The sequence below is a fragment of the Alligator mississippiensis genome, chromosome 5 (genome assembly GCF_030867095.1).
Source record: "Alligator mississippiensis isolate rAllMis1 chromosome 5, rAllMis1, whole genome shotgun sequence".
Classification (NCBI taxonomy): Eukaryota; Metazoa; Chordata; order Crocodylia; family Alligatoridae; genus Alligator; species Alligator mississippiensis.
Window position 1 is genome coordinate 62,873,895 of NC_081828.1, and position 17,818 is coordinate 62,891,712.

Below are 17,818 nucleotides of genomic sequence, written 5' to 3' on the forward strand. Positions count from 1 at the left end.
CCTCAGATGCAGCAGCATGGCCATGGTGGAGAAGTGTCTCATGTCCTTGCCATGGCTCATGTGCCTTCAGCAGTGCTGGCAGATGGCAAACCTGGGATCATCTGCCACCTCAAAATGATCCCACACTACACTACTCCCTCGCTTCTGAGTTGAAGGCGAGGATCCTGCCTTTTTCCCCTTCTCAGCAGCTGAGGCTCAATAGCAGGAGGGGTTGCCTCAGCTGAGCCACTTGCCTTCACAACCTCAGCCTCCTCTGATGTGCTGCTGTCCAGAGGAGACTTGGGTCTAGGAGAAATGTGAGGGGTGTGGAGCACAAACTCTGATTCCCCCTCAGTCCCCAGAATTGCCTGAGCCAGCATGCTCAGCATCCCTGGTTCCAGCTCCAGCTCCTCCTCTGGCAGTGGGAGGCTCATGCTGAGAGCTGAAATTGTGGTGGAAGAGGCAGTGATTCCACTGCTGGCGCTCACTTGTGGACTGAGCGGAGGTGGTGCAGGTGCAGGGATGTCAGGTGCAGACACTGCTCCCACCACCTGGCTTCCACTGGCAGCACTGATGTCATGGCTGCTCGGGAATAGAATGCATCTGTGTTTGGAACAGGGGGAGCTTGCAGCTCTAGCTCTCTCCTTACCCCCTCTTTCTCCCCTGACAGAAGACCTGGTACCTGCCTTTCCAGCATGCTTCATATTGATCTTTCCTGTGCTGCAAAAGGTCTGTGTGTGTGTTTGAATCCTTTTGTATATCTGTCTGTCTTGTTCTCCTGTAAATATCTGTGTCTATCTTGTGCTGTGAATGAAATTATTTGTGTTTCTTCTTTCTGGCTCACTATATTGTCTCTTCTGTTCTGAATTAAATTGTGTATCTTTTTTCTGGTTCTCATGATAATGTCTATCTTGTCTTGTGCAGTGAATGAAATTATTTTTGTGTCTTCTTTCTGGCTCTCACAATATTGTCTTTCTTGTGGTGTGAATGAAATTATTTGTGTGTGTTCCTGTGTCTCAGTATATTATCTGTGTCTTGCTCTTCTGTAAATATCTGTCTGTCTTCTTCTGCTGTGATTTTTTTTCCTATATTCTGGGTCTTTGTGTATGTGCATGCATGTGTGCATGTGTGCAAGCAAGCAAGCTGTGCCTCCCTGCACAGTGATAGATAACACTGGCTGGGAAAACACAACTGCCTTTTTGCAAAGTTTCCAAAACAAGTTCCCAAAAAATAATTCAAAGAAATAAATTGAATTGTAATACTACTAATAATTGAATTGAATAGCTAAACTAAACTAAGCTAAGTTAAGCTAAATCCTAATCATTCCTTTATAACACAAAAAAAGCAGCAGGCAGGTCTCAATCGCAGCATTCCTCTCTCACACAGCTACTGATAGGGAACGAGCTGCAAAAGGCACAGAAGGGCTGGAAACAGGGGCTTTTATACTTTTTTTAGTCCTACCCCACAGATGCTGCCATTGGAAAGGTAGCCAGGGAGAAATCCTTCTCACCGGCTACCTACAGACATCAGTCTTCCCCCTATGGGCCCCCTCCCTCCCTTTCTCCCACTCTCTGTCCCTCCCCTGCTCCCCTGCCCTCTTCTAATTGCCTCAAAATGGCCAAAGTGGCTCTGAAGCACCCAAAGCAAGTCCAAAGTGCTTCAGATGCCCCCGACCCGCTCCGGACACCGTTACTGGTATCCTGCTTCGACCTGGAAGTGTTGCTTCGGACGCCGAAGCATCCAAAATGGGTCCAGATTTGAAGCGGGATCTAAAGACTCAAACCCTAAAAAAGAGCTATTCAAATCTAGATGCTACTCTACATAGAAAGGTGTTTTCATCATGGCTCTTTGAGGAAGGACAGTAGGTTAGCAGAGTTAGTAACAAATTTTAACCTCCTCTTTGAAGCCGTAACTTTATCTACACGTGATAGCTTTCCAGCACGTATATCCTTTAAATGTTTTCTCTTGATGAGTATGTGAATCACATTTTCATTTGTAGTAATCTATAAAAATGCATACCAATTATCTGCATTTTCCCATAATAACTTGATTCTGTCATTATATGGGACCCTGGTTGCTGCCTTTTCATTGTAATTTATTTTCCTTGCCTCCAGAGTGATGGGATATTAGATGAGTCTTATTTTTCATTCCTTTTAAAACAGAGGTGTTACTCCTATTCTGTCCAATTGGAATCATAAAACACCTGTGCTAGAAGCCTTAATTATCAGCATTTGGCCTAATTACAGGTGGTTATCTTCAAATAGCACTGGCTTTTTAATATTTATCTGCTTGCTTTAGGGTTTAAAATGTCATGATAAAGATGAGTCAAACACTTTTTCAAAGCCAATTGCATTAAGATGTAACCCAAAATCACAGGAATTCACCTACTGCTTCAAAATATCATAAGGTTGCACAGTGCTTGTAAGGACAATCTTATACAGGGGGAAAATAAACTCAATTAACTTATACTACATTATTTTTTTTTAGGGAAGATTTTCACTTGTGCTATTGTTCTCCGGTAGAAAAATACTACTTTTGTTGTTCTTCTGGGTATTCTTTTATATGTAAATGTATATTGACACCTATCTGTATGGCAGCTGATGCCGATGATCAGTCAACTAATGTTACTTTCTCCCCCTTTTTATGACGCATTCTGGACTTGTGATAATTTAAATGTCAAAAATTATGCCAGAAAATACCAGAACACTTATATGTTCTCATAAAGTGATAAATGCTCTGTAAGTTTCTTCTTCTACACTAAGAATAGGGATGAATCAAGCAGGTTGACACAGGGTGATTCTTCAGAAGAGGAATTCTGCAAATGAAAAATAGACTTATGTATGTTTCTTAAATAACAAAATAGATAAAACCACAGGGTAAATCATTTGCAGTGACTTCTAGCAGGAGTTGGATGCATGCAAAAAGAACAGAATTTGGAGCTGCGTTTTTATTCCGCAAAACAGAATAAAATACCTTATTGCAAAATCACAAAAATTGGTCCTTAAAAAATAGTACAAATTGTAACTGTAATGTGAAAAACATGATGGGAATCGACATCATGCTATAAGTTGTTATTAATGTTTATTGTGTTATAAGTACTGTACTCTTAATTTACATCTTCACATTTTACAATAATATATCCCTAGATGGCAATCTTTGGATCTGGATCTGTTGTTTATAACAATGGCCTTTCCGGTCATGTATTTTTTAAGTTTTAAAGAGAGGTCTGATAAAAGAAATTTCACTATATCACATGCAGCCAACCTTTACTGCTGCAATTCATCGCAGTGTTTTAGTGTGTGTGCATTAGTGTTCTACAGTAAGACAATGAAGTCATTTTTCACCCCAATGCTACGAGATAGTAAAGCAGAGGGAAGATTAGCTTTAACATGTATGATAAAGGGAAATAAAAATGGCCACTGACAATACAGTTGTCATAAGATTTTCAGGTTGTCTGACATTAACCCAAGCTTTAGTTTTCTGCTTGTGCTTTTGCAAAAAACCCTCTTTTACTGTGAGAGTAATCAGTGAGGGATATAACATGTCACTGCTCTTCAAAGAACCAGAGTGTAAAAAACATACTACTGCTGAACATTTAAACTGGGTACTGTTACAAATGTCAGACAAAATGTTGAAACTATATGCAATTTGGGGTGTGAAGTTCCACATAAAAATTTCCTCCAGTTCACTCTGAAATATTTTTTAGTTCAATGCTTTTATATGAAGTAAAAAGATTAAAGCCACTACAACACCCATGTGAAATTGCCATCTATTACTCTGTATCTAACCTTCCCTGCTCAGTAAAGAGATTACAAAAGCACCTGAGTTCTGTCAATATTTCAAATTCACTCCAATTAAATGTCAGACAAGGATTTAAGAGAAATAAAGCAATGCATAGATTTGCTAATTTTGTTATTTACTTACATTTTATGTGACAAGCAGGACTGGGACTCCATTGTGCCTGATCCTGTATGTACAAATAAGAAAACAGTCTATGCCCTCATCCATTTACAATCTAGTTTACAGCTAACAGTTGCGAGAAAATTATCTGCTAACAGCAATCAACAAAGGATTAATATCTATGCTTACACATCATTAGATATATTACAGCTAGCCATTACTACTATGTATTAAGGTGTGGACGTAAATTTGAAGCGCTTTTGAAAGGTGAAGATTTTAAAAGGGCAACAACCGTTACATTCTAAATGTTATGTGTGAATGAGCTGAGAACAATTCATATACAGGAAAACCACTCCAACTTTAACACAGGGTTCAAATTTATGTGTGTCCACACACCCTTATAGATATATTCTATATTGTATGTGGCTTGACACCATTCTCATCAAGCAGAGACATCTGTTACCCATAGGTCCCACTGCTGGTGTGAGGAAAATTTGCAGATGAAAAGCATCTATGGCAAGATTAATCTGGGATCACTAGCACACAGTAGGAAGTACTTAAAAAATTCAGAAAAATCTTGATATTGAAACTTTACCCTCTAGTGGCATTGTTTGCCTGTCCATAATTAAAATCCTATTGCTGATCTTTAACAGTCAGGGCCCAACTGTATATGTCTGTAAATTGTATGTATTTGAACAAATGTCTCTTAGACCCTAAATGGTATTTTAAGAAGATAGAATGTGTACAATATTTGGATTTGACTGATTCTATTTAGGCCTAAGTATTGGACCTGGAAATAACAGCTCCAACTGGAAATGCTGTTCTCCACTATTTACTAGACAGGACATGCTGAAACTCCAACAGGAATGGATTCAGGGGTGGGGGGTGGGAAGCAGAGGGGAGGAGGAAAGTGGTGCAGTTGCACCCCCCTTTGATTCTAGCTACACCCTAACTTTAAAACCAACTGCTGGGGAGGAGCAGTGACATTTGTATTCAGGCACCACTGAGGGAATCAATTGACTTTATCATTCATTACCAGTTCCCTAATTCCCATTAAACTCTCTCCAGTCCATGGGTGTTAAAGACCCTCTTTCCTTTTTAATGGTCTTGATATTCCATCATTCAAACTAGCCTTTCTTCTGCAATTTAGATGTCTGTTAGCCATTTCTGGTAATATTTCTCTTTTATTTCACAGCCCTGCAGACTATTTTTAGCTCTTAACTCAGGTATGGCAATATTAACTCAGGTCTAGAAATGACAGACAGTGAAGTATTAGAGTCACTGTCAAGACACTCAAGAAGGCTAGATTTTGTTTTATGAAGCTGAATGAGAGACATATGTTGTAACTATAATGACTATAGGATGAATGACACAGTATATTCTGCCTATTTTGATTTTTTTTTACCTATTTCATTGCATTTTGTTAAAACTTAATATACATATTGAGCAAATTACTGCACATTCCAATAGTTATATTTGCTTTTGCTTTGATCTTACTGAATAATATAGTGCTAGTCCTCTAGCATGTTGGTAAAGCTTCTAGTTTATCTTTAACTGGAGAAAAATGTGTTATGTGATGATCAGGGAACCTGGTTTTCCCTGATTAAAAAAAAACAACCCAATTTTCAGATTTAAAGAAGTAACCCAAAATCCACATTTTTTTGTGATTAAAATGAAACAGTACTTTATATATACAATCTTCAAAATCCTGTATCTGCCCATAGCCATCACCATCAAATGCTTGAGTTGGCAATACAGAACAATGATAACACATTATATTAATACAATGCTTCATTTAAGTTATGGAACTGCTTCACTTAAGTTAGGGAACTTCTTGCTGCATATACTTATTATTTTTAGTATTTTTTTATCTGTATTATAGTAATGCTTAGGATCCTCAATCAGGAACAAAGATCCTACAGTGCTAGGAAGTGGTGTGACCAATGTTCCCTCTCAGGTGTAGCGGTCCATGAGTGTGCCGCTTTGGTCCATGAGCAGGACACTTTGGTCCGTTCCCGAATTGGTCCCACCTCCCACTTTCGGTGTGTGCTGCATTGGTCTGCCCCACAGTACAACAGCAAAAGATGAGACTATAACCTTTATTTACTAGAATGACTCCCATTTATCTTTTATGTTTTCCAAACAGAATATACAGTGTCCAGGTTCACAGTCTTTCCTGAGGCTGGGTGTGACCTGTATTATGATGTAATACATGCTGGCTTTTTCTCTAACATTTAATACAAAATCTCTGTTTATCCAAGAAATCTGTCTTGTGTTTGAAATAGCTACAGGCTAAACACAGGTTTCCAGATTGGTGTTCTATGGAGTATGTAGTGATTTGGCTCATGTCTTTTGACAACTTACCCTCATTTTCCTTTTGCCAAATTACAGTTCAGTCCATGAAATAGGTTACTATTTGTAAAATATGATTACAGTAGAAGTTAGTGGGCTTCTAGCATAGTGAAGGTTTTCAAAACTCTCCCACCATAATTCTAATCTAATTCTTTGATTAGAGGGACACTATTGTTCAAAGAACATGTTTATTTATTTATTCTTTGGGCAGGTGTTGCGGGGGGGAGAGTGACTGGCCTCGGGATAACTATAGTGTCCAGGATGAATAGTCTGAGAGGCCCTGGCTGTGGTAAGTTCAATCTTGCTATTTCCCCCTGCACCTAGGATGTGGCATAGCGAGCTGCCCCTCTTCCCCACCAGTTGCCTTGGACCCAGTTCCTATGGTCCAATTCTCCTGTCCCTGCCCACTCTTCTATTTCTTGTCCCTGCAACTGGGAGCCTCAGCAGCTGAAGGGTCTCCCAGCTGCAGAAGCCTGCTTTTTTTTGGGACAGGAGGAGCTTGGAACCATGATCTTGGGCTCCCCCTGCACCAGCAATAAATCATGATGGGGACTGATTTGTCATCTTACAATCATGCCTCCTGCCATGCACTTGTGGCATGGCAGAAAGAGCAATTGTGTTGATTGTACATCAGATTGTATCATGCCTTTAGGAGCCCTAATTATTCAGTTGACCCAACCCAAATGCCTCATTTCTGGATAACCATGAAACTTGTGTAGTTCAAATTCAAGGTCTGATCTAGATAAGTATTTGGTGGCTTCATTATTCTAATATTATAAAAGCCTCAGTCTGTCTGTCTATCCATAATGCTTTATTTGCACTCTGACTGGTTGCCTCAGCGGCCATCCACTGCTGCACTGCAGCCACCCACTGCTGGCGGCCCCAGCTGCCACCACTGCTGGCCACCGCTGCATGCAAGCTCCCTTCCCCACCCCCATCCTGGGAGGCAGTGGCTTAGGTGGGCACATGCACCTACACCTGAAGCACCGGGGGGGAGGGACTGGACCCAAAATAATAGGGGGGGAGAGAGGAGGAATAAGCCCAGACCTGAAGCCTAGCAATTTACCGCTAGCTGCTTACTGCTACCCTAGGGGAGTACATCAAGGACTTGGTAAGCAACTGTTCACCAGGGCACCTGAGGGGAAAACCAGAAGTAATGGGCACAAACTCCTGGAAGATCGATTTAGGCTCAACATTATGAAAAACTTATTCACTGTCAGGGTGCCCAGACTGTGAAATAAGCTCCCTGCAGAGGTGGTGCAATCACCTACCCTGGAAATCTTCAAGAGGAGACTAGACAGTCACCTTCCTGGGGTCACCTGACTCCCAGTTATCTTTCCTGCTTGGTGCAGGGGGCTGGACCTGATGATCTTCTGAGGTCCTTTCCAGCCTTACAATCTATGAATCTAATGACTGGACAGGGAATGGAGGGAAGCTGTACCCTGACCCTGGGGGGTGTGGGGCAACACAGGCCTTTGTTCCTGACTGTCTCTTCTCCCTGCCCCCTGCTTCATGCTTGACAGGCAGTTTGCTAGTATGTGTAATAATAGGGTTGAAATTCTCAATACAACTCTCAAGAAAAAAATTTACTTTATTGAGCTTAATAGATGATTAACTCTCTAAATAACTTGCATGTTGCTGTGAGGTCTTGTGATGGGAAAAAAAAGGATCCAATTGTCTGCCTACTTTTTACTTTCATATTTTATTTTAAGGAGCTCTTAGACTTAGTGCCCTGTCCCATATTTGCATAGTGTCTTAATAATTTATTCCTAAAAAAAATGTTTTCCAGTGGAACCATGTCTTACTTATCAGTACTAACTCCTGGTTAAAAATTCAGTCTATTGAAATCCAGGAAAATTTGCCTATATAAGCACTGTGAACTGTCTTTAACTGAATTTGTATTCTGTTGTGATTTAATCCACAAATGCAGGTGACTTTCAGTTGTTATTTATCAGAAATTCTTCTTTCAAATATTATTTTACAGCCTTTTAAAATTGAGTACAGAAGTCTAATGCTTGCACTGATGAATGCTGTGGTGTGTCATTCTACAACACAAATATGTAGACTAGACACAAAGTTAATTACCTATCTATCACAGAATTGTGCAGTCTTGTAGTCTGACAACCCTGCCTGCTCAGAATGAATGAGTCCCATCAGGAGATAGCTGTTCATAAGAACTCTGGAAAGGCCACAATCAGGACCTGTTACTCCAGGAGATGCAGCAACAATTTCTAGGATACCCAAGTCTTAATTTTATTGAGTTAGCAAATGTTATGTACAGTATAAATTAATTAAAAGGATAGTGATAGTCACCCAGTGCATTGTTTAAGCTTGATCATTAACTGGTTTTCCCATTAAAATTAGAATAATGCCAGTTTTGTTAGACAGTGAAGTGCTAAATCTATAATAACTCCCACCCTGATGTAGATCATGCAGATGTTTCAAAACAAAAGGAATTCTGCATTTCAAAGCACATAATTACAGGTTACATGAAGGAGGGAAAGAAAGGGTGAGAGGTTATGTCACTCACCCACTACAGTTTTACTGGCAATTTGATCAGAATCAGCGCCATCTGGGAAGTAAGGGTGACGTTACACATTACACTTAGACCATACTAAATCTGTTAAGGAGTGCTAGGCTACGTTCAGATAGTCAGCAAGCCCTAGGCTGAATCAATTCAGTCTTTACAGGTTACTCAAAACTGCAAAGATTATTGAATTGAAACACAAGTTAACTTTTCATGCCTGCAGTAGCTTAGGCCAGAAGCCAGGGGGCACTAGAGCACAGCTCTCTGTGTTTACTTCCTTTTCCTGGTGTCCCTGCAGTAGCTTAGGCCAGAAGCCAGGGGGCACTAGAGCACAGCTCTCTGTGTTTACTTATTTTCCTGGTGTCCCTGAGGTCTCTGGGATTTGCAGTCCAGAATTAAATAAGCAGGACTCTGCAGGGTTGCTCATTACTTCCTTTCCTGCTTCCAGGTGTCTCTGGGAGTCATAGTCCACAGTTGTAGCCAGCAGTAAGTTTGAGTGGGGGAACCCTGGCCGGTCGGGGCTTGCCTAGGGGGTGGGGCAGTCCTGCCCTGCAGACTGGGCTGCATCCCTAGCTGGGCGCCCCGCTGGTCAGTCAGCATTCACTGCTCCAGCTAGGGAGCAGAGGGGCAGGGCCATCCCTGCTCTGCTAAGGCAGACAGCCCAGGCCAGGGCTGCAAAGCATGCTAGGGTGATGGGAGACTGTGATTTAACTTGAACCGGGATGGAGTCTGGGACTGAAGTTTCATAAACCAGTTTGACCCAAATCAATTAAGTCTAATAATACATTAAACCAGGTTTATCTTAAACCAGTTTCAGCCATTTTGAAACTGGTTTATGTGCACTGAGCTTCTGTTCTGTTACAGGTTTAAACCAGTTTCTGATCACGTAACCTGGTTTGTGTGTAACTTCTGCCCTAGCCTTGAAGTTAGAATGTACTGTGAGCAGTCCCATGCAGGGATCCTGGTTTTCTCTGATAAAAAAAGAAAAAAGAAATCCCCAATTTTCAGATTTAAAAACATAACCCAAATCCACATTTCCTCATGATTAAAATGAAACACTACTAACACACACACACACACACACACACACACACACATACATACATACCCACACACACACATATATATATATATATATATATATATATATATATTATATATATATATATATATACACACACACAAACATATATATTATAGATACACACACACATATATATACACACACACACATATATATGTATATAGGCTTTTCATTAAGTCCTTGGGTTCAGTTTATTTTTATTATAATATGGAGGCTTTCCAGATATGCCAACTGGCATTCACACTTAAGAAACCTTTTGTGTACTTTCAAATAATTAAACCTCAGTCCTCCAAAAACACTTGTTTATGTACCTATGTACTTTTCACTGAATTCAGTAGGCCAACTCAGATGTGTAGTTTTAACCTGTACTTGAATGCTTACAGGATCTGATGCATATTCAGACGAAGTTTAAATAGTGTACCAGTGTTATGGGCTTCTTTCCCACTACTCCCTTGCAAGTAGATGCAATTAGACAGAAAGGCTTATGGAATGGAAAAATGGAAATTGTTTGCCCCTATCAATAGTTCTAGAGCAGGTGTGGCAAACGTATGGCATGCATACCACAAGGGCATGGGCAGCTTCTGTGTGCATGATGTGGGAGATAAGGGAGAAAGAAGGCAGCACGATAGCAGCTATGGTAGGAATAGAAAGAAGAGCAGCAAATTGGACAGAGAGCACAGGTTAGGGAGCAGAAAGCAGAGCAGGTAGCAGTTGGGGAATCAAGGAGCACTTAGGAACAGTGCAGGGCTTAATTTGTGGTACATCTGCCAAAAATGTTCCCCCCTACTGCTCTAGAGGAAGTAGTTGATAGTATATCAGGGACGTGACTGAATCCATTTGTTTACTCCAAGACAAAGTTGTTTCATGCTAGTACATTCAGTATCAGACATTACAAGACCTTTACATTCTGTACTAACTAGAGTGTTTAGGAAGGATAAGACTCTCTTAATGATAATGCTGTAGAAGCTCAGTGGGTTGCTTATGCTGCTAGCTTATGCAGGTGGGCTTGCTCCTTGCAGAGCTTCTGAGCCACCCCTCCCAACTAAAACATAGCCTTTAAGCTAGAAAACAAGCAGACAAATAAGCATTTAAAGTCAAATCCTTCTACCCTGTCACAGGCAGTAAGAGAGGAACCCCATTTGAATCTGGCCCTTTAGAGAGTTGTGTGGTTTACAACTGCCTTCCTTTTCTGTGAACTGTTCTCTCCCCATTTGCTGCTTTTGTTCTCTTTTCAGGGTTTTCTGCTTTCTTTTCTGGGTTTAAAGCTCCCCTTGGAACACTCATTTAGTAGCAGAATGCCCATACCTGTAGATCCTTAGTAGGAACGGCTGCTTCTTGTTAAGGGGAAAGACCACCCTGTTACAATCAGCTTGGTAAATAAAAATATATCACACAAATGGCCATGCATACATGTAGAAAAACAAAACTAAACAAAATGTTTTATTTTTGTATCTACTATCTTTCATTCAGAATCTTTGCATACAGTGTATGGGACAAGAACTGTGATTGAAATAGAGAGAGAAAGACAACACATCGAAACATGCTAATCTCTTTCATTGCTCTAATATTCAACCAAATCCTGTTAAAAACCAATACATTAGCTAACTAACAGCTATCAGTCTCCATCTCTCAGCAGAGGTTTAACAGCAGAAGCAAGACTTATCTGCCATATCACTTAAGGCTTCATTAATTCTACCCCATAACTGTCAGAATGTTTACTAGAATGCTTTCTGATATAATTTGATTTTGAATTATAACCATCAAATTAAATGAGAAAAGTGAAATTTCTGGCATTTTATTGTGATAAAGGACAAAACCAAAATCAGATGCTCAATAGAAGCACCTGGAGGAACTGAGCTCAAAACTTTTATTATTTATTTTTAAGTAAAGCCAATTTCACTTTGTGGATAGACATAATCTTTAAAAAATTGCTAATTTTAGCAAGTTAGGCAAGCACACATAGAGACATAATTCTTACTTTAGACACCTATCCAAGGTCACATAGTAATTTAGCTTTGAGGGCTTAAAAACTCTTGTATCTATTAGTACGTGCGCACATTTATTTGTTGAAGTCAGATGGGTTAAATTCTTCTTTCACTGTATACAGTTCTACATCTAAGAATGTCTCTCCATCTGAATTATGACTAAATGAGAGGAGACTAAGTGTGTATCTATTTTGTAGCTACTGAATGTAATAAGTCTAAGTTAGGTTTAAACCATCAAGCTTAGGTACTACTAGCACTCTAGCTACTACAGTATAAATTTCATTAACCTCATTTTTACCAGTCAGGAACAATCTACTATTTCAAAAAAGCCCAGTAAAAAAGATAAAGTGGTCAGGATTTAAAAATCAGCACGTACTAAAACAAAGTGGTATTAAACATGCCACAGTTGTTTCCCCAGACTTAAAACAACAATGAATGGTAATATCTCCAAGTAAACTGCCAACACATGTTGACTTTTCAGTGGTGGCTACTGAATACATGAAAGTGATATGAATTCAGAATATTGAAACCTGCTGAATAATAAAATAGGTTTCAGCTGACTCACCCACATGTTGTTATTTCACTGTATATAGATGCTCCCTTTGTTTCTAAAATGCTTCCTCCATTTTCTAATCCTCCTCCTCTGTTAGGTCCTTCTTGGCTTTTGCTAAGTGGCTTTTTGATGAAAGATTGACAATCCTGAAATCTAAAACTTAACACTGCTCTGCCTCTTTTGTAACTCTGACATCTGAGGGCATCTTGTAGGGGTATGATTGTTATATTATTGTTGCTGTTTCCCCCCCGCCAGAAATCTAAGAAATGTATCTTGTGCTTGAGATAGCTACAGGTTAAACAGAGGTTTCCAGATTGGTGTTATATGGAGTGTGCAGTCATTTGGCTCATGTTTTTTGACAATTTACTCTCATTTTCCTTCTGCCAAACTACAGTTCAGTCCACAACATAAGTTACTATTTGTAAAATATGATTACAGTAGAAGTTAGTGGGCTTCTAGCATAGTGAGGGTTTTCAAAACCCTTCCATCATATTTGCGACTTTTGATAAGTAGTGATTAAGTTTGCCTAACAGCCGCTTTATTGTAGGGCAAGGCTGACCAAGATATGGCACATGGAGCCATGTCACCTAACCCTTGGGGCTGCACCTTTGTTCAGAAATTCAGCAGTAGAGGAAAGGTGATAGTGATAATTATTTTATTAGTCTGGAACAGGCTGTATTCATCATTGCTAATTCATCACTGCCTGGCTTGAACCTATGTCATCAATTCTTCAGGCAAGGATTAACTCTAAGCCATGCTACCTAGTTTATGTTAGAGTAACTTCAATTAGCTCCATGGAGATTAAACTAAGAATATACAGTACTTCAGCAGCCCAGGATGCACTGCTCCTAGGTCTCCCCTCTCCTCCCCCCACCAAGAGCAGGGACAGAGCCCAGGCATTTTGGCTCCTAGCCATGCCTCAATTTGTCAGCCCTCTAGTGGGAAGTAAGAGTTCTTCAGGTAAGAAATCATAGTATAATAGTATCATAGTACTTATGGTCAGAAGGGACCTAAACAGATCATCGGGTCTGACCCCCTGCCCCAGGCAGGAATGGGTGCCGGAATCATATCACCCCAGCCAAATATCTCTCCATCCTCCTCTTCAAGGCCCCCAAGCTAGGAGAGACCACCACCTCCCTTGGGAGCCCATTCCAGAGCCTGGCAGCCCTAACTGTAAAGTAATGGCTCCTGATGTCTAGCCTAAACCTTCTCTCTAACAATTTGTTGCCATTATTCCTAGTAACCCTGGGTGGTGCCCAGGGGAACAGAGCCTCCTCCAATTCCAGCTGGTCCCCCCTGGTGAGTTTGTAAATGGCCACGAGATCCCCTCTCAGTCTTCTCTAGTGGAGGCTGAATAGATTCAGGCCCTGTAGTCTATCTTCATAGGGCCTGGCCTGCTGCCTCCTGACCATGCGAGTGGTCCTCCTCTGGACCCTCTCAAGGTTAGCAACATCCCTCTTGAAGTGTGGTGCCCAGAACTGGACATAATACTCCAACTGGAGCCTGACCAATGTCGCATAGAGGTGAAGGATCGCCTCCCTGGACCTGCTCGTGATGCATCTGTAGATCACGACACGATGCGGTTAGCTTTAGTGACCGCTTCCTTGCATTGGCGGCTCATGTTCATCCTGGAGTCAACAATGACTCCAGGATCCCTTTCTGCCACCGTGTTGACAAGAAGGGAGTTCCCCAGGCAATAGGTGTGTTGCTGGTTCCTTCTCCCTAGATGCAGTACCTTGCATTTATCTGAGTTGAATTCCATTCTATTCTCATCCACCCACCTCTGTAACCTGTCTAGATCTAGCTGGATTTTGTCCCTCCCCTCTAGTGTGCCCACCTCATCCCACAACTTGGTGTCATCAGTGAATTTGGACAGTGTGCATTCCACACCCACATCCAGATTGCTGATAAAGATGTTGAACAGTACAGGCCCCAGGATCAAGCCCTGGGGGATTCCACTGCCCACATCTCCAGGTCGAAAAAGACCCATCCACCACCACTCTCTGGATGTGACCATCTAGCCAATTTGCCACTCATCTGACTGCATAGGCATTAATGCCATAGTCACCAAGGTTTTTTAAGAAAATGTGGTGGGAAACCATGTCAAAGGCCTTCTTAAAGTCCAGAAAGATGACATCCACCCTGACACCCTCATCCAGGGACTTTGTGACCTAATCATAAAAAGAAACCAGGTTAGTTAGGCAGGACCTTCCCTCAGTGAACCCATGTTGGTTGCCTCTGAACATTACCTCCCCTGCTGGGCCCTTGTAGATGTGCTCCTTGATAATTTTCTCAAAGGTCTTTCCAAGGACCGAGGTAAGACTGACTGGCCTATAATTGTCCTGGTCCTCTTTTCTCCCCTTCTTGTAAATGGGGACCACATTGGCCCTTTTCCAATCCTCTGGTATCTGGCCAGTGCCCCATGAGTGCTCATAGAGCCATGCCTGGGTCCCTGCTATGACCCCTTCCAATTCCCCCAGCACCCTTGGGTGAAGAGCATCTGGACCTACTGATTTAAACATGTCCATCCCCTCCAAAAGTTCCCTAACTAGGTCGTCCCTGACCCTAGGCATGGCAGTGCCTCCACTGGGTCCATCTGCAATTCTAGTGGGGGGAGATGTCCCGGTCCCTGTTCAGGAATATGGAGGCAAAGAATCTGTTAAAGAGTTCCATTTTTTCATTTGCCACAATCACCAGATTGCCAAGCCTAACCTGTAGGGGCCCCATGTTACCCGGTGCCTTCTTTTTACTTCCTATGTATTTGAAAAAGAACTTTTTATTATCCTTAATTCTGGTCTCTGGCCCTAGCTCCATCTCTGCCTTGGCCTTCCTAACAGCCTCCCTGCAGTCCTGAGCAACAGAGGTGTAATCCTCCTTGGTGATAGCCCCTTGCTTCCACTGTTTGTAGGAGGATTGGAGGTTTGTACACCTCCCTTTTTGCCCTCGGGCATCCCTGGATACCTTTGCCGAGCCACTGGGGCTTCTTAGCACTTCTGCTCCTTTTGGCGTTCATTGGGACTGACTCCCTTTTAGCTCAAAGGATCATTTCCTTAAGGAACAACCACCCGTCTTGGACTCCCATCTCATTGAAGCTCCAAGACCCCAATGACTCTCTTACTAACCTTCTTAGCTTACAGAAGTCAGCCCTCCTGAAGTCAAGGACCTCTGCCTTGCTGCTTGCTTTCACCACCCTGCACTGGATAGTAAATTCCAACAGACGATGATCACTGTCACCCAGGTGGTCGCGTACCCACAGACCCCTCACCAGATCATTGCCTGTGGCAAGGACCAAGTCCAGCAAGGCATTTCCTCTGCTGGGACTGTTGCCCTGTGGGGTCAGGCCAACTCTCAGTATCTCAATATTGTGCTGTTAGACAGGAGGGTGTGACACAATTGCACATATACAAACACACAAATCAATTAGGTGCACACACACACACACACACACACACACACACACACACACACACACACTACCAACTCAGGCACATACACATCCAAACCAGCCTAGGCACGTGCATACCTATCACCAATTCAAGCACATACACACTACTACACACCAAAAATTAGACAACAATCAGTTGTCAATACCCACACATTACGTACACATACACGGATCACTAATTCATATCACACACACACACACATCTATGAATACATGTGTGTATATTAACCAGTTCTCACATATACCACCCACCTACACATACACACAGGTGAGTTCCTAACTTAGATGGTACGGTATGTATGTATGTGTTTGGGGTACTTGGGATACCTGAGGGAAGGTTAAGGTGAGAGAGAGAGAGAGCGTAAGTTGCTGGAACAAGGATTAGAATTGGTAGACTAGAAAGAAGCTGGGCTGAGGAACTGAGGCTTGGGGTTACTTAAGGTCAAGTGGCCCCAGGGTTACTTGAGGTCACTGGTGCAAGGGAAAAAGCCCAGTGGCAAGGAGGAGAAAGCCAGGAAAGAAACTGAGGCAGAAACCTGAGAGCATGGGGCTGCAAACTGAAGCAGAAACCTGGGAGCTTGGGGGGCAGATAAATGGTGGCAAGGAGGAAACAGGAAACAGCCAAAAACCCAACTCAGGTTTTCAAAATAACAGGTTTATTAAACAGACAACACACTACACAGGCCCATTAAGTTATTGGTTCACACATATACACACACACAATTACACAAGCACACAAGCACTCATAATGGCAGCAGGAGAAAGGGACTCAGTGGAAGGGTTGGAGTCCAGGTAGGGAAGAGAAACAGAGTCCAAGTCTTTGGTTGAAGAGAGGGTGGGGGTGATAACTACCTATCCAGCCTGGAAAGGGGTCTTTGTCCAGAAGGTGTTTTCCAGACGGGGGTCGCCAGCAGGGTATCTGGGTGGATAGGTGGTGTAGCATGATGCTGGTCCAGATGGAGAGGGCGTCCCAAAGAGTCAGTCTTCTCTACCCCTTTTTATGGGGCAGACTACCTCTGATCTCCTATGGGGAAGGCCTGTCCAGGCAAGGTCAGTCCTGTTTCAGAGGGTTCCACATGTTCTTACTGAGCTTGTGCAGCTTTGACACAATGGTGGGTTGCCTCATCTTTTGTTTCTTGAATGCTGAGGGTTATTCCAATGGCTGGGTCATTGATCCAGGTATTGGTGTTGATGGTTCGGTCATTCAGAGGGAGCTATTTTTAGACCTACTGCTACTGTCTCTCAAGCACCCTCATTCATCCCCATTCATTCAGGAACCAAGTTACATAGGAGGGGTAGGTGTGAGTCATAGGTTACACAACAGGGCATGGGGACAAAATAGAGACTTGATAAACAAAATGGAAACTTGACATGACTTATGTTAACTTGCATATGTAGGCCTAAATCATATAGTACCAGTAAAACAGTAATATAGAACAGGAAAAATCAATATAAATATAATAATTATACAATATAAAGAAGGAGAAAAAACAAAACAAATACAACTTGCTACCAAAATAAAATGCTGAAGCTTATCCTATGTTTTAGCTAATTTATACTTATCTATAGGGAATAGAGAGGGAGAGAAAAAGTCAGAAATGGTTGGGTAAGCAGAGGGAATGCATTTTAAAAGACAAAAAGAAAGAAAAACTGGGGATTTTGCTACAGGACTATGCATTTCCTGGGTTAGGTGGAGGGCCTGTATCCCAGCTAGGAACCTACATGATTGGTTGGACCTGGCTGACTGCTCCTCCCAGCAGATGTCTGAGTAGTCGAGGTCACCCATAACAACCACATCCCTTGACTTTACTGCCTCCATGAGCTGACCTGAGAATTCCAGATCCAGCTTGTCCCCCTGGTGGGGTGATCTGTAGTAGATGCCCACTATCAAGTCCCTTTCCACATGCCCCCCTTGTATTCTTACCCAGAGCGCCTCATTTTGCCCCTCCTCTGACCCCATCCTGATCATTGAGGATGTGTATTACTCTTTGAC